Raw genomic sequence first — 16154 nt, forward strand, 5'->3', positions numbered from 1 at the left:
TTTATATAATATTTTTTTTTCATATGTTATATCATATTATATTATGTTATATTATGTTATCTTTATATAATATTATATCTTTTTATGTTATATATTGCTGAAATATGTTATATATTATATCATACTTTATATTATATACCATATCATGTTATATTATTATGTTATCTTTAAATATTACTATATTTTGATATGTTTTATCATATTAAGTTATGTTATATTTTGTTATATTTATATAATAATATATTTTTATATGTTAAATATTGTTAAATTATGTTTTATATTATATTATATTTTATATTATATCCTATATCATATTATATTGTTATGTTATCTACATATATAATTATATTTTCATATGTTATATTATATTATATTATGTTATCTACTCTATGATAATATATTATATTATATTATATTATATTATGTTATATATTATTATATTATATTATTTTATGTTATATTATGTTATCTTTTTATAATATTATATTTTTTTATGTATAATATTGTTAAATTATGTTATATATTATATCATACTTTATATTATATACTATATCATATTATATTATTTTCTTATCTTTATATATAATTATATTTTCATATGTTATATCATATTATATTATGTTATATTTTGTTATCTTTATATAATAATATATCTTTTTATTATAAATATTGTTAACTTATGTTATATATTATATCATACTCTATATTATATACTATATCATATTATATTATTATGTTATCTTTATATATTATTATATTTTCATATGTTTTATCATATTATATACTGTATGATAATATATTATACTATATTATATTCTATTCTTTTATATTATATTATGTTATATTATGTTATCTTTCTATAATATTATAATATATTATGTTATAGAATGTTATATTATGTAGTCTTTATATAATATTTTTTTATATGTTATATCATATTATATTATGTTATATTATTTTATATTATGTTATATTATGTTTTCTTAATATAATATTATATTTTTATATGTTATACCATATTATTTTATGATATATTATGTTTTTTTATGTTATATTATGTTATCTTTATATAATATTATATCTTTTTATTATAAATATTGTTAAGTTATGTTATATATTATATCATACTTTATATTATATACTATATCATATTATATTATTATCTTATCTTTATATATAATTATATTTTCATATGTTATATCATATTATATTATGTTATATTTTGTTATCTTTATATAATAATATATCTTTTTATTATTATTGTTAACTTATCTTATATATTATATCATACTCTATATTATATACTATATCATATTATATTATTATGTTATCTTTATATATTATTATATTTTCATATGTTTTATCATATTATATACTGTATGATAACATATTATATTATATTATATTATATTATTTTAAAGTATATTATGTTATATTAAGTTATCTTTTCTTAATATTATAATATTTTATGTTATAGAATGTTATATTGTGTAGTCTTTATATAATATTTTTTTATATGTTATATGATATTGTATTATGTTATATTATTTTATATTATGTTACATTATGTTTTCTTAATATAATATTATAATTTTATATGTTATACCATATTATTTTATGATATATTATGTTATTTTATGTTATATTATGTTATCTTTATATAATATTATATCTTTTTATTATAAATATTGTTAAGTTATGTTATATATTATATCAAACTTTATATTTTATACTATATCATATTATATTATTATGTTATCTTTATATATTATTATGTTTTCATATGTTTTAACATATTATTTTATGTTATATTTTGTTATATTATGTTATATTATGTTATCTTTATATAATATCATATCTTTTTATGTTAAATATTGTTAAATTATGTTATATCTTATATCATTGTTTATATTATATGCTACATCATGTTATATTATTATGTTTTCTTTATATTTTACAATATTTTCATATGTTTTATCATATTAAATTATGTTATATTTTGTTATCTTTATATAATGTTATATCTTTTTACTATAAATATTGTTAACTTTTGTTATATATTGTATCATACTCTATATTATCTACTATATCATATTATATTATTATGTTATCTTTATATATTATTATATTTTCATATGTTATATCATATTATATTATGTTATATTTTGTTATCTTTATATAATTATATATTTTTATATGTTAAATATTATTAAATTATGTTTTATATTATATTATACTTTATATTATCTACTATATGATAATATATTATATTATATTTTAGTATATTATATTATATTATATTTTATTATGTTATATAATATTATATTATATTCTTTCATATTATTTTATGTTTTATTATGTTATCTTTTTATAATATTATATCTTTTTATGTATAATATTGTTAAATTATGTTATATATTATATCATACTTTATATTATATACTTTATCATATTATATTATTATGTTATCTTTTTATATTATTATATTTTCATATGTTTTATCATATTAAATTATGTTATATCTTGTTATCTTTATATAATAATATATCTTTTTACTATAAATATTGTTAACTTTTGTTATATATTGTATCATACTCTATATTATATACTATATAATATTATATTATTATGATATCTTTATACATTATTATATTTTTATATGTTATATCATATTATATTATGTTATATTTTGTTATCTTTATATAATAATATATTTTTATATGTTAAATATTGTTAAATTATGTTTTATATTATATTATACTTTATATTATCTACTATATGATAATATATTATATTATATTATATTATATTATATTATATTATATTATATTATATTATATTATATTATATTATATTATATTATATTATGTTATCTTTTTATAATATTATAATATATTATGTTATAGAATGTTATATTATGTAGTCTTTATATAATATTTATTTATATGTTTTATCATATTATAATATGTTATATTATGTTTTCTTAATATAATATTATAACTTTATATGCTATATCATATTATATTATGTTATATTATGTTACATTATGTTTTCTTTATATAATATTATAACTTTATATGCTATATCATATTATATTATGTTATATTATGTTACATTATGTTTTCTTAATATAATATTATAATTTTATATGTTATACCATATTATTTTATGATATATTATGTTATTTTATGTTATATTATGTTATCTTTATATAATATTATATCTTTTTATTATAAATATTGTTAAGTTATGTTATATATTATATCAAACTTTATATTTTATACTATATCATATTATATTATTATGTTATCTTTATATATTATTATGTTTTCATATGTTTTAACATATTATTTTATGTTATATTTTGTTATATTATGTTATATTATGTTATCTTTATATAATATCATATCTTTTTATGTTAAATATTGTTAAATTATGTTATATCTTATATCATACTTTATATTATATGCTACATCATGTTATATTATTATGTTATCTTTATATTTTACAATATTTTCATATGTTTTATCATATTAAATTATGTTATATTTTGTTATCTTTATATAATATTATATCTTTTTACTATAAATATTGTTAACTTTTGTTATATATTGTATCATACTCTATATTATCTACTATATCATATTATATTATTATGTTATCTTTATATATTATTATATTTTCATATGTTATATCATATTATATTATGTTATATTTTGTTATCTTTATATAATTATATATTTTTATATGTTAAATATTGTTAAATTATGTTTTATATTATATTATACTTTATATTATCTACTATATGATATTATATTATATTATATTTTATTATATTATATTATATTATATTTTATTATGTTAAATAATATTATAATATATTCTTTCATATTATTTTATGTTTTATTATTTTATCTTTTTATAATATTATAACTTTTTATGTATAATATTGCTAAATTATGTTATATATCATATCATACTTTATATTATATACTTTATCTTTTTATATTATTATGTTATCTTTATATATTATTATATTTTCATATGTTTTATCATATTAAATTATGTTATATTTTGTTATCTTTATATAATATTATATCTTTTTACTATAAATATTGTTAACTTTTGTTATATATTGTATCATACTCTATATTATATACTATATAATATTATATTATTATGATATCTTTATATATTATTATATTTTTATATGTTATATCATATTATATTATGTTATATTTTGTTATCTTTATATAATAATATATTTTTATATGTTAAATATTGTTAAATTATGTTTTATATTATATTATACTTTATATTATCTACTATATTATATTATATTATATTATATTATATTATATTATATTATATTATGTTATATAATATTATATTATATTCTTTCATATTATTTTATGTTATATTATGTTATCTTTTTATAATATTTTATCTTTTTACTATAGATATTGTTAACTTTTGTTATATATTGTATCATACTCTATATTATATACTATAAAATATTATATTATTATGTTATCTTTATATATTATTATAGTTTCATATGTCATATCATATTATATTATGTTATATTTTGTTATCTTTATATAATAATATATTTTTTTATGTTAAATATCGTTAAATTATGTTATATATTATATTATACTTTATATTATATACTGTATGATAATATATTATATAATATTATATTATATTCTTTTATATTAAATTATGTTATATTATGTTATCTTTTTATAATATTATAATATATTAGGTTATAGAATGTTATATTATGTAGTCTTTATATAATATTTTTTTATATATTATATCATATTATATTATGTTATATTATTTTATATCATGTTATATTATGTTTTCTTAGTATAATATTATAATTTTACATGTTATATCATATTATTTTATGATATATTATGTTATTTTATGTTATATTATGTTATCTTTATATAATATTTTATCTTTTTATTATAAATATTGTTACGTTATGTTATATATTATATCATACTCTATATTATATACTATATCATATTATATTATTTTGTTATCTTTATATATTATTATATTTTCATATGTGATATCATATTAAATTATGTTTTATTATGTTATATTATGTTATCTTTATATAATATCATATCTTTTTATGTTAAATATTGTTAAATTATGTTATATCTTATATCATTGTTTATATTATATGCTACATCATGTTATATTATTATGTTTTCTTTATATTTTACAATATTTTCATATGTTTTATCATATTAAATTATGTTATATTTTGTTATCTTTATATAATATTATATCTTTTTACTATAAATATTGTTAACTTTTGTTATATATTGTATCATACTCTATATTATCTACTATATCATATTATATTATTATGTTATCTTTATATATTATTATATTTTCATATGTTATATCATATTATATTATGTTATATTTTGTTATCTTTATATAATTATATATTTTTATATGTTAAATATTATTAAATTATGTTTTATATTATATTATACTTTATATTATCTACTATATGATAATATATTATATTATATTTTATTATATTATATTATATTATATTTTATTATGTTATATAATATTATATTATATTCTTTCATATTATTTTATGTTTTATTATGTTATCTTTTTATAATATTATATCTTTTTATGTATAATATTGTTAAATTATGTTATATATTATATCATACTTTATATTATATACTTTATCATATTATATTATTATGTTATCTTTTTATATTATTATATTTTCATATGTTTTATCATATTAAATTATGTTATATCTTGTTATCTTTATATAATAATATATCTTTTTACTATAAATATTGTTAACTTTTGTTATATATTGTATCATACTCTATATTATATACTATATAATATTATATTATTATGATATCTTTATACATTATTATATTTTTATATGATATATCATATTATATTATGTTATATTTTGTTATCTTTATATAATAATATATTTTTATATGTTAAATATTGTTAAATTATGTTTTATATTATATTATACTTTATATTATCTACTATATGATAATATATTATATTATATTATATTATATTATATTATATTATATTATATTATATTATATTATATTATATTATATTATATTATATTATATTATATTATATTATATTATATTATATTATATTATATTATATTATATTATATTATATTATATTATATTATATTATATTATATTATATTATATTATATTATATTATATTATATTATATTATATTATATTATATTATATTATATTATATTATATTATATTATATTATATTATATTATATTATATTATATTATATTATATTATATTATATTATATTATATTATATTATGTTATTTTATATTATATTATATTATATTATATTATATCATATCATATTATATTATATTATATTATATTATATTATATTATATTATATTATATTATATTATATTATATTATATTATATTATATTATATTATATTATATTATATTATATTATATTATATTATGTTATATAATATTATATTATATTCTTTCATATTATTTTATGTTATACTATGTTATCTTTTTATAATATTATATCTTTTTATGTATAATATTGTTAAATTATGTTATATATTATATCATACTTTATATTATATACTTTATCATATTATATTATTATGTTATCTTTATATATTTTGATATTTTCATATGTTTTATCATATTAAATTATGTTATATTTTGTTATCTTTATATAATATTATATCTTTTTACTATAGATATTGTTAACTTTTGTTATATATTGTATCATACTCTATATTATATACTATATAATATTATATTATTATGTTATCTTTATATATTATTATATTTTCATATGTTTTATCATATTATATTATGTTATATTTTGTTATCTTTATATAATAATATATTTTTATATGTTAAATATTGTTAAATTATGTTTTATATTATATTATACTTTATATTATCTACTATATGATAATATATTATATTGTATTATATTTTATTATGTTATATAATATTATATTATATTCTTTCATATTATTTTATGTTATATTATGTTATCTTTTTATAATATTATAATATATTATGTTATAGAATGTTATATTATGTAGTCTTTATATAATATTTTTTTATATATTATATCATATTATATTATGTTATATTATTTTATGTTATGTTATATTATGTTTTCTTAGTATAATATTATACTTTTATATGTTATATCATATTATTTTATGATATATTATGTTATTTTATGTTATATTATGTTATCTTTATATAATATTTTATCTTTTTATTATAAATATTGTTACGTTATGTTATATATTATATCATACTCTATATTATATACTATATCATATTATATTATTTTGTTATCTTTATATATTATTATATTTTCATATGTTATATCATATTAAATTATGATATATTTTGTTATCTTTATATAATAATATATTTTTATATGTTAAATATTGTTAAATTATGTTATATATTATATTATACTTAATATTATATACTTTATGATAATATATTATATTCTATTATATTATATTCTTTTATATTATATTATGTTATATTATGTTATCTTTTTATAATAGTATACTATATTATGTTATATTATTATATAATATGTTGTCTTTATAGAATATTTCTTTTATATGTTATATCATATTAAATTATGTTATATTATTTTATGTTATGTTATATTATGTTTTCTTAATATAATATTAAAATTTTATATGTTTTATCATATTATATTATGTTATATCATGTTACAATATGTTTTCTTTATATAATATTATAATTTTATATGTTATATCATATTATATTATGTTTTATATTATGTTATGTTATGTTATATTTTGTTATCTTTATATAATATTATATTTCTATCTGTTATATCATATTATATTGTGTTATATTTTGTTATATTATGTTATCTTTATATAATATTATATCTTTTTATTATAAATATTGTTAAGTTATGTCATAGATTATATCATACCTTATATTATATACTATATCATATTATATTATTATGATTTATTGTATATTATTATATTTTCATATGTTATATCTTATTATATTATGTTATATTATGTTATATTATCTTATCTTTACATAATATTATATCTTTTTGTTTTGAATATTGTTAAATTATGTTATATATTATATCATACTTTATATTATATACTATATCATATTATATTATTATGTTATCTTTATATATTATTATATTTTCATATGTTTTATCATATTATATTATGTTATAATTTGTTATCTTTATATACTAATATATTTTCCTACGTTAAATATTGTTAAATTATGTTATATATTATATTTTACTTCATATTATATACTGTATGATAATATATTTTATTATATTATATTATATTCTTTTATATTATATTATGTTATATTATGTTATCTTTTTATAATATTATAATATATTATGTTATAGAATGTTATATTATGTAGTCTTTATATAATATTTATTTATATGTTTTATCATATTATAATATGTTATATTATGTTTTCTTAATATAATATTATAACTTTATATGCTATATCATATTATATTATGTTATATTATGTTACATTATGTTTTCTTTATATAATATTATAACTTTATATGTTATATCATATTATATTATGATATATTATGTTATTTTATGTTATATTATGTTATCTTTATATAATATTATATCTTTTTATTATAAATATTGTTACGTTATGTTATATATTATATCATACTCTATATTATATACTATATCATATTATATTATTTTGTTATCTTTATATATTATTATATTTTCATATGTTATATGATATTATATTATGTTATATTTTGTTATCTTTATATAATATTACATCTTTTTACTATAAATATTGTTAAGTTTTGTTATATATTGTATCATACTCTATATTATATACTATATCATATTATATTATTATGTTATCTTTATATATTATTATATTTTCATATGTTATATCATATTATATTATGTTATATTTTGTTATCTTTATATAATAATATATTTTTTGTGTTAAATATTGTTTAATTATGTTATATATTATATTATTCTTTATATTATATACTGTATGATAATATATTATATTATATTATATTATATTCTTTTATATTATATTATGTTATATTATGTTATCTTTTTATAATACTATAATATATTATGTTATAGAATGTTATATTATGTATTCTTTATATAATATTTTTTTATATGTTATATCATATTATATTTTGTTATATTATTTTATATTATGTTATATTATGTTTTCTTAATATAATATTATAATGTTATATGTTATACCATATTATTTTATGTTATATTATGTTATTTTATGTTATATTATGTTATCTTTATATAATATTATATCTTTTTATTATACATATTGTTAAGTTATGTTATATATCTTATCATACTTTATATTTTATACTTTATCATATTATATTATTATGTTATCTTTATATATTATTATGTTTTCATATGTTTCATCATAATATTTTATGTTATATTTTGTTATATTATGTTATCTTTATATAATATTATATCTTTTTATGTTAAATATTGTTGAATTATGTTATATCTTATATCATACTTTATATTATATGCTACATCATGTTATATTATTATGTTATCTTTATATATTATTATATTTTCATATCTTATATCATATTATATCATGTTATATTTTGCTATCTTTATATAATATTATATCTTTTTATTATAAATATTGTTAAGTTATGTTATATATTAAATCATACTCTATATTATATACTATATCATATTATATCGATATGTTCTCTTTATATATTATTATATTTTCATATGTTATATCATATTATATTATGTTATATTTTGCTATCTTTATATAATAATATATCTTTTTATATATTAAATATTGTTAAATTATGTTTTATATTATAATATATTTTATATTATATACTTTATCATATTATATTATATTATATTATATTTTATTATATTATGTTATATTTTGTTATATTATGTTATCTTTTTATGATATTATACTATACTATGTTATATTATGCTATTTTATCTTATATCATGTTTTATTATGTTATCTTTATATAATATTATATTTCTATCTGTTATATCATATTATATTGTGTTATATTTTGTTATATTATGTTATCTTTATATAATATTATATCTTTTTATTATAAATATTGTTAAGTTATGTCATAGATTATATCATACTTTATATTATATACTATATCATATTATATTATTATGTTATCTTTATATATTATTATATTTTCATATGTTTTATCATATTATATTACGTTATAATTTGTTATCTTTATATACTAATATATTTTTATATGTTTAATATTGTTAAATTATGTTATATATTATATTATACTTCACATTATATACTTTATGATAATATATTATATTCTATTATATTATATTCTTTTATAGTATATTATGTTATATTATGTTATCTTTTTATAATAGTATACTATATTATGTTATAGAATGTTATATTATGTAGTCTTTATATAATATTTTTTTATATATTATATCATATTATATTATGTTATATTATTTTATGTTATGTTATATTATGTTTTCTTAGTATAATATTATACTTTTATATGTTATATCATATTATTTTATGATATATTATGTTATTTTATGTTATATTATGTTATCTTTATATAATATTTTATCTTTTTATTATAAATATTGTTACGTTATGTTATATATTATATCATACTCTATATTATATACTATATCATATTATAGTATTTTGTTATCTTTATATATTATTATATTTTCATATGTTATATCATATTAAATTATGATATATTTTGTTATCTTTATATAATAATATATTTTTATATGTTGAATATTGTTAAATTATGTTATATATTATATTATACTTAATATTATATACTTTATGATAATATATTATATTCTATTATATTATATTCTTTTATATTATATTATGTTATATTATGTTATCTTTTTATAATAGTATACTATATTATGTTATATTATTATATAATATGTTGTCTTTATAGAATATTTCTTTTATATGTTATATCATATTAAATTATGTTATATTATTTTATGTTATGTTATATTATGTTTTCTTAATATAATATTAAAATTTTATATGTTTTATCATATTATATTATGTTATATCATGTTACAATATGTTTTCTTTATATAATATTATAATTTTATATGTTATATCATATTATATTATGTTTTATATTATGTTATGTTATGTTATATTTTGTTATCTTTATATAATATTATATTTCTATCTGTTATATCATATTATATTGTGTTATATTTTGTTATATTATGTTATCTTTATATATTATTATATCTTTTTATTATAAATATTGTTACGTTATGTTATATATTATATCATACTCTATATTATATACTATATCATATTATATTATTTTGTTATCTTTATATATTATTATATTTTCATATGTTATATGATATTATATTATGTTATATTTTGTTATCTTTATATAATATTACATCTTTTTACTATAAATATTGTTAAGTTTTGTTATATATTGTATCATACTCTATATTATATACTATATCATATTATATTATTATGTTATCTTTATATATTATTATATTTTCATATGTTATATCATATTATATTATGTTATATTTTGTTATCTTTATATAATAATATATTTTTTGTGTTAAATATTGTTTAATTATGTTATATATTATATTATTCTTTATATTATATACTGTATGATAATATATTATATTATATTATATTATATTCTTTTATATTATATTATGTTATATTATGTTATCTTTTTATAATACTATAATATATTATGTTATAGAATGTTATATTATGTATTCTTTATATAATATTTTTTTATATGTTATATCATATTATATTTTGTTATATTATTCTATATTATGTTATATTATGTTTTCTTAATATAATATTATAATGTTATATGTTATACCATAATATTTTATGTTATATTATGTTATTTTATGTTATATTATGTTATCTTTATATAATATTATATCTTTTTATTATACATATTGTTAAGTTATGTTATATATCTTATCATACTTTATATTTTATACTTTATCATATTATATTATTATGTTATCTTTATATATTATTATGTTTTCATATGTTTCATCATATTATTTTATGTTATATTTTGTTATATTATGTTATCTTTATATAATATTATATCTTTTTATGTTAAATATTGTTGAATTATGTTATATCTTATATCATACTTTATATTATATGCTACATCATGTTATATTATTATGTTATCTTTATATATTATTATATTTTCATATGTTATATCATATTATATTATGTTATATTGTGTTATCTTTATATAATATTATATTATTTTATTATAAATATTGTTAAGTTATGTTATATATTAAATCATACTCTATATTATATACTATATCATATTATATCGATATGTTCTCTTTATATATTATTATATTTTCATATGTTATATCATATTATATTATGTTATATTTTGCTATCTTTATATAATAATATATCTTTTTATATATTAAATTTTGTTAAATTATGTTTTATATTATAATATATTTTATATTATATACTTTATCATATTATATTATATTATATTATATTTTATTATATTATGTTATATTTTGTTATATTATGTTATCTTTTTATGATATTATACTATACTATGTTATATTATGCTATTTTATCTTATATCATGTTTTATTATGTTATCTTTATATAATATTATATTTCTATCTGTTATATCATATTATATTGTGTTATATTTTGTTATATTATGTTATCTTTATATAATATTATATCTTTTAATTATAAATATTGTTAAGTTATGTCATAGATTATATCATACTTTATATTATATACTATATCATATTATATTATTATGTTATCTTTATATATTATTATATTTTCATATGTTTTATCATATTATATTATGTTATAATTTGTTATCTTTATATACTAATATATTTTTATATGTTAAATATTGTTAAATTATGTTATATATTATATTATACTTCATATTATATACTTTATGATAATATATTATATTCTATTATATTATATTCTTTTATATTATATTATGTTATCTTTTTATAATAGTATACTATATTATGTTATATTATTATATATTATGTTGTCTTTATATAATATTTTTTTTATATGTTATATCATATTAAATTATGTTATATTATTTTATGTTATGTTATATTATGTTTTCTTAATATAATATTAAAATTTTATTTGTTTTATCATATTATATTATGTTATATCATGTTACAATATGTTTTCTTTATATAATATTATAATTTTATATGTTATATCATATTATATTATGTTTTATATTATGTTATGTTATGTTATATTTTGTTATCTTTATATAATATTATATTTCTATCTGTTATATCATATTATATTGTGTTATATTTTGTTATATTATGTTATCTTTATATAATATTATATCTTTGTATTATAAATATTGTTAAGTTATGTCATAGATTATATCATACTTTATATTATATACTATATCATATTATATTATTATGATTTATTGTATATTATTATATTTTCATATGTTATATCTTATTATATTATGTTATATTATGTTATATTATCTTATCTTTACATAATATTATATCTTTTTGTTTTGAATATTGTTAAGTTATGTTATATATTATATCATACTTTATAGTATATACTATATCATATTATATTATTATGTTATCTTTATATATTATTATATTTTCATATGTTATATCATATTATAATATGTTATATTTAGTTATCTATATATAATAATATATTTTTATATGTTAAATATTGTTAAATTATGTTATGTAATATAGTTTACTTCATATTATATACTGTATGATAATATATTATATTATATTATATTATATTATTTTGTATTATATTATGTTACATTATGTTATCTTTTTATAATATTATACTATAATATGTTATATTATGTTATATTATGTAGTCTTTATATAATATTTTTTTATATGTTATATCATATTATAATAAGTTATATTATGTTTTCTTAATATAATATTATAATTTTATATGTTATATCATATTATATTATGTTATATTATATTACATTATGTTTTCTTTATATAATATTATAACTTTATATGTTATATCATATTATATTATGATATATTATGTTATTTTATGTTATATTATGTTATCTTTACATAATATTATATTTTTTTATTATAAATATTGTTACGTTATGTTATATATTATATCATACTCTATATTATATACTATATCATATTATATTATTATGTTATCTTTATATATTATTATATTTTCATATGTCATATCATATTATATTATGTTATATTTTGTTATCTTTATATAATAATAAATCTTTTTATATATTAAATATTGTTAAATTATGTTTTATATTATAATATATTTTATATTATATACTTTATCATATTATATTATATTATATTATATTTTATTATATTATGTTATATTTTGTTATATTATGTTATCTTTTTATGATATTATACTATACTATGTTATATTATGCTATTTTATCTTATATCATGTTTTATTATGTTATCTTTATATAATATTATATTTCTATCTGTTATATCATATTATATTGTGTTATATTTTGTTATATTATGTTATCTTTATATAATATTATATCTTTTTATTATAAATATTGTTAAGTTATGTCATAGATTATATCATACTTTATATTATATACTATATCATATTATATTATTATGATTTATTGTATATTATTATATTTTCATATGTTATATCTTATTATTTTATGTTATATTATGTTATATTATCTTATCTTTACATAATATTATATCTTTTTGTTTTGAATATTGTTAAGTTATGTTATATATTATATCATACTTTATATTATATACTATATCATATTATATTATTATGTTATCTTTATATATTATTATATTTTCATATGTTATATCATATTATAATATGTTATATTTAGTTATCTATATATAATAATATATTTTTATATGTTAAATATTGTTAAATTATGTTATGTAATATACTTTACTTCATATTATATACTGTATGATAATATATTATATTATATTATATTATATTATTTTGTATTATATTATGTTATATTATGTTATCTTTTTATAATATTATACTATAATATGTTATATCATATTATAATATGTTATATTATGTTTTCTTAATATAATATTATAATTTTATATGTTATACCATATTATATTATGTTATATTATGTTACATTATGTTTTCTTTATATAATATTATAACTTTATATGTTATATCATATTATATTATGATATATTATGCTATTTTATGTTATATTATGTTATCTTTATATAATATTATATCTTTTTATTATAAATATTGTTACGTTATGTTATATATTATATCATACTCTATATTATATACTATATCATATTATATTATTTTGTTATCTTTATATATTATTATATTTTCATATGTTATATCATATTATATTATGTTATATTTTGTTATCTTTATAAAATATTACATCTTTTTACTATAAATATTGTTAAGTTTTGTTATATATTGTATCATACTCTATATTATATACTATATCATGTTATATTATTATGTCATCTTTATATATTATTATATTTTAATATGTTATATCATATTTTATTATGTTATATTTTGTTATCTTTATATAATAATATATTTTTTTGTATGTTAAACATTATTAAATTATGTTTTATATTATATACTATATCATATTATATTATATTATATTATATTATATTATATTTTGTTATATTATGTTATATTTTCTTATATTATGTTATCTTTTCAAAATATTACACTTTCCTTTGTTATATTATGTTATATTATGTTATATTATGTTATCTTTATATAATATTATATCTTTTTATGTAAAATATAGTTAAATTATGTTATATATCAAATCATACTTTATATTTTATACTATATCATATTATATTATTTTGTTATCTTTATAAATTATTATATTTTCATATTTTATATTATATTAAATTATGTTATATTATG

The sequence above is a fragment of the Rhopilema esculentum genome, chromosome 11 (assembly GCF_057945365.1).
Source record: "Rhopilema esculentum isolate cy_ngs chromosome 11, ASM5794536v1, whole genome shotgun sequence".
NCBI lineage: Eukaryota > Metazoa > Cnidaria > Scyphozoa > Rhizostomeae > Rhizostomatidae > Rhopilema > Rhopilema esculentum.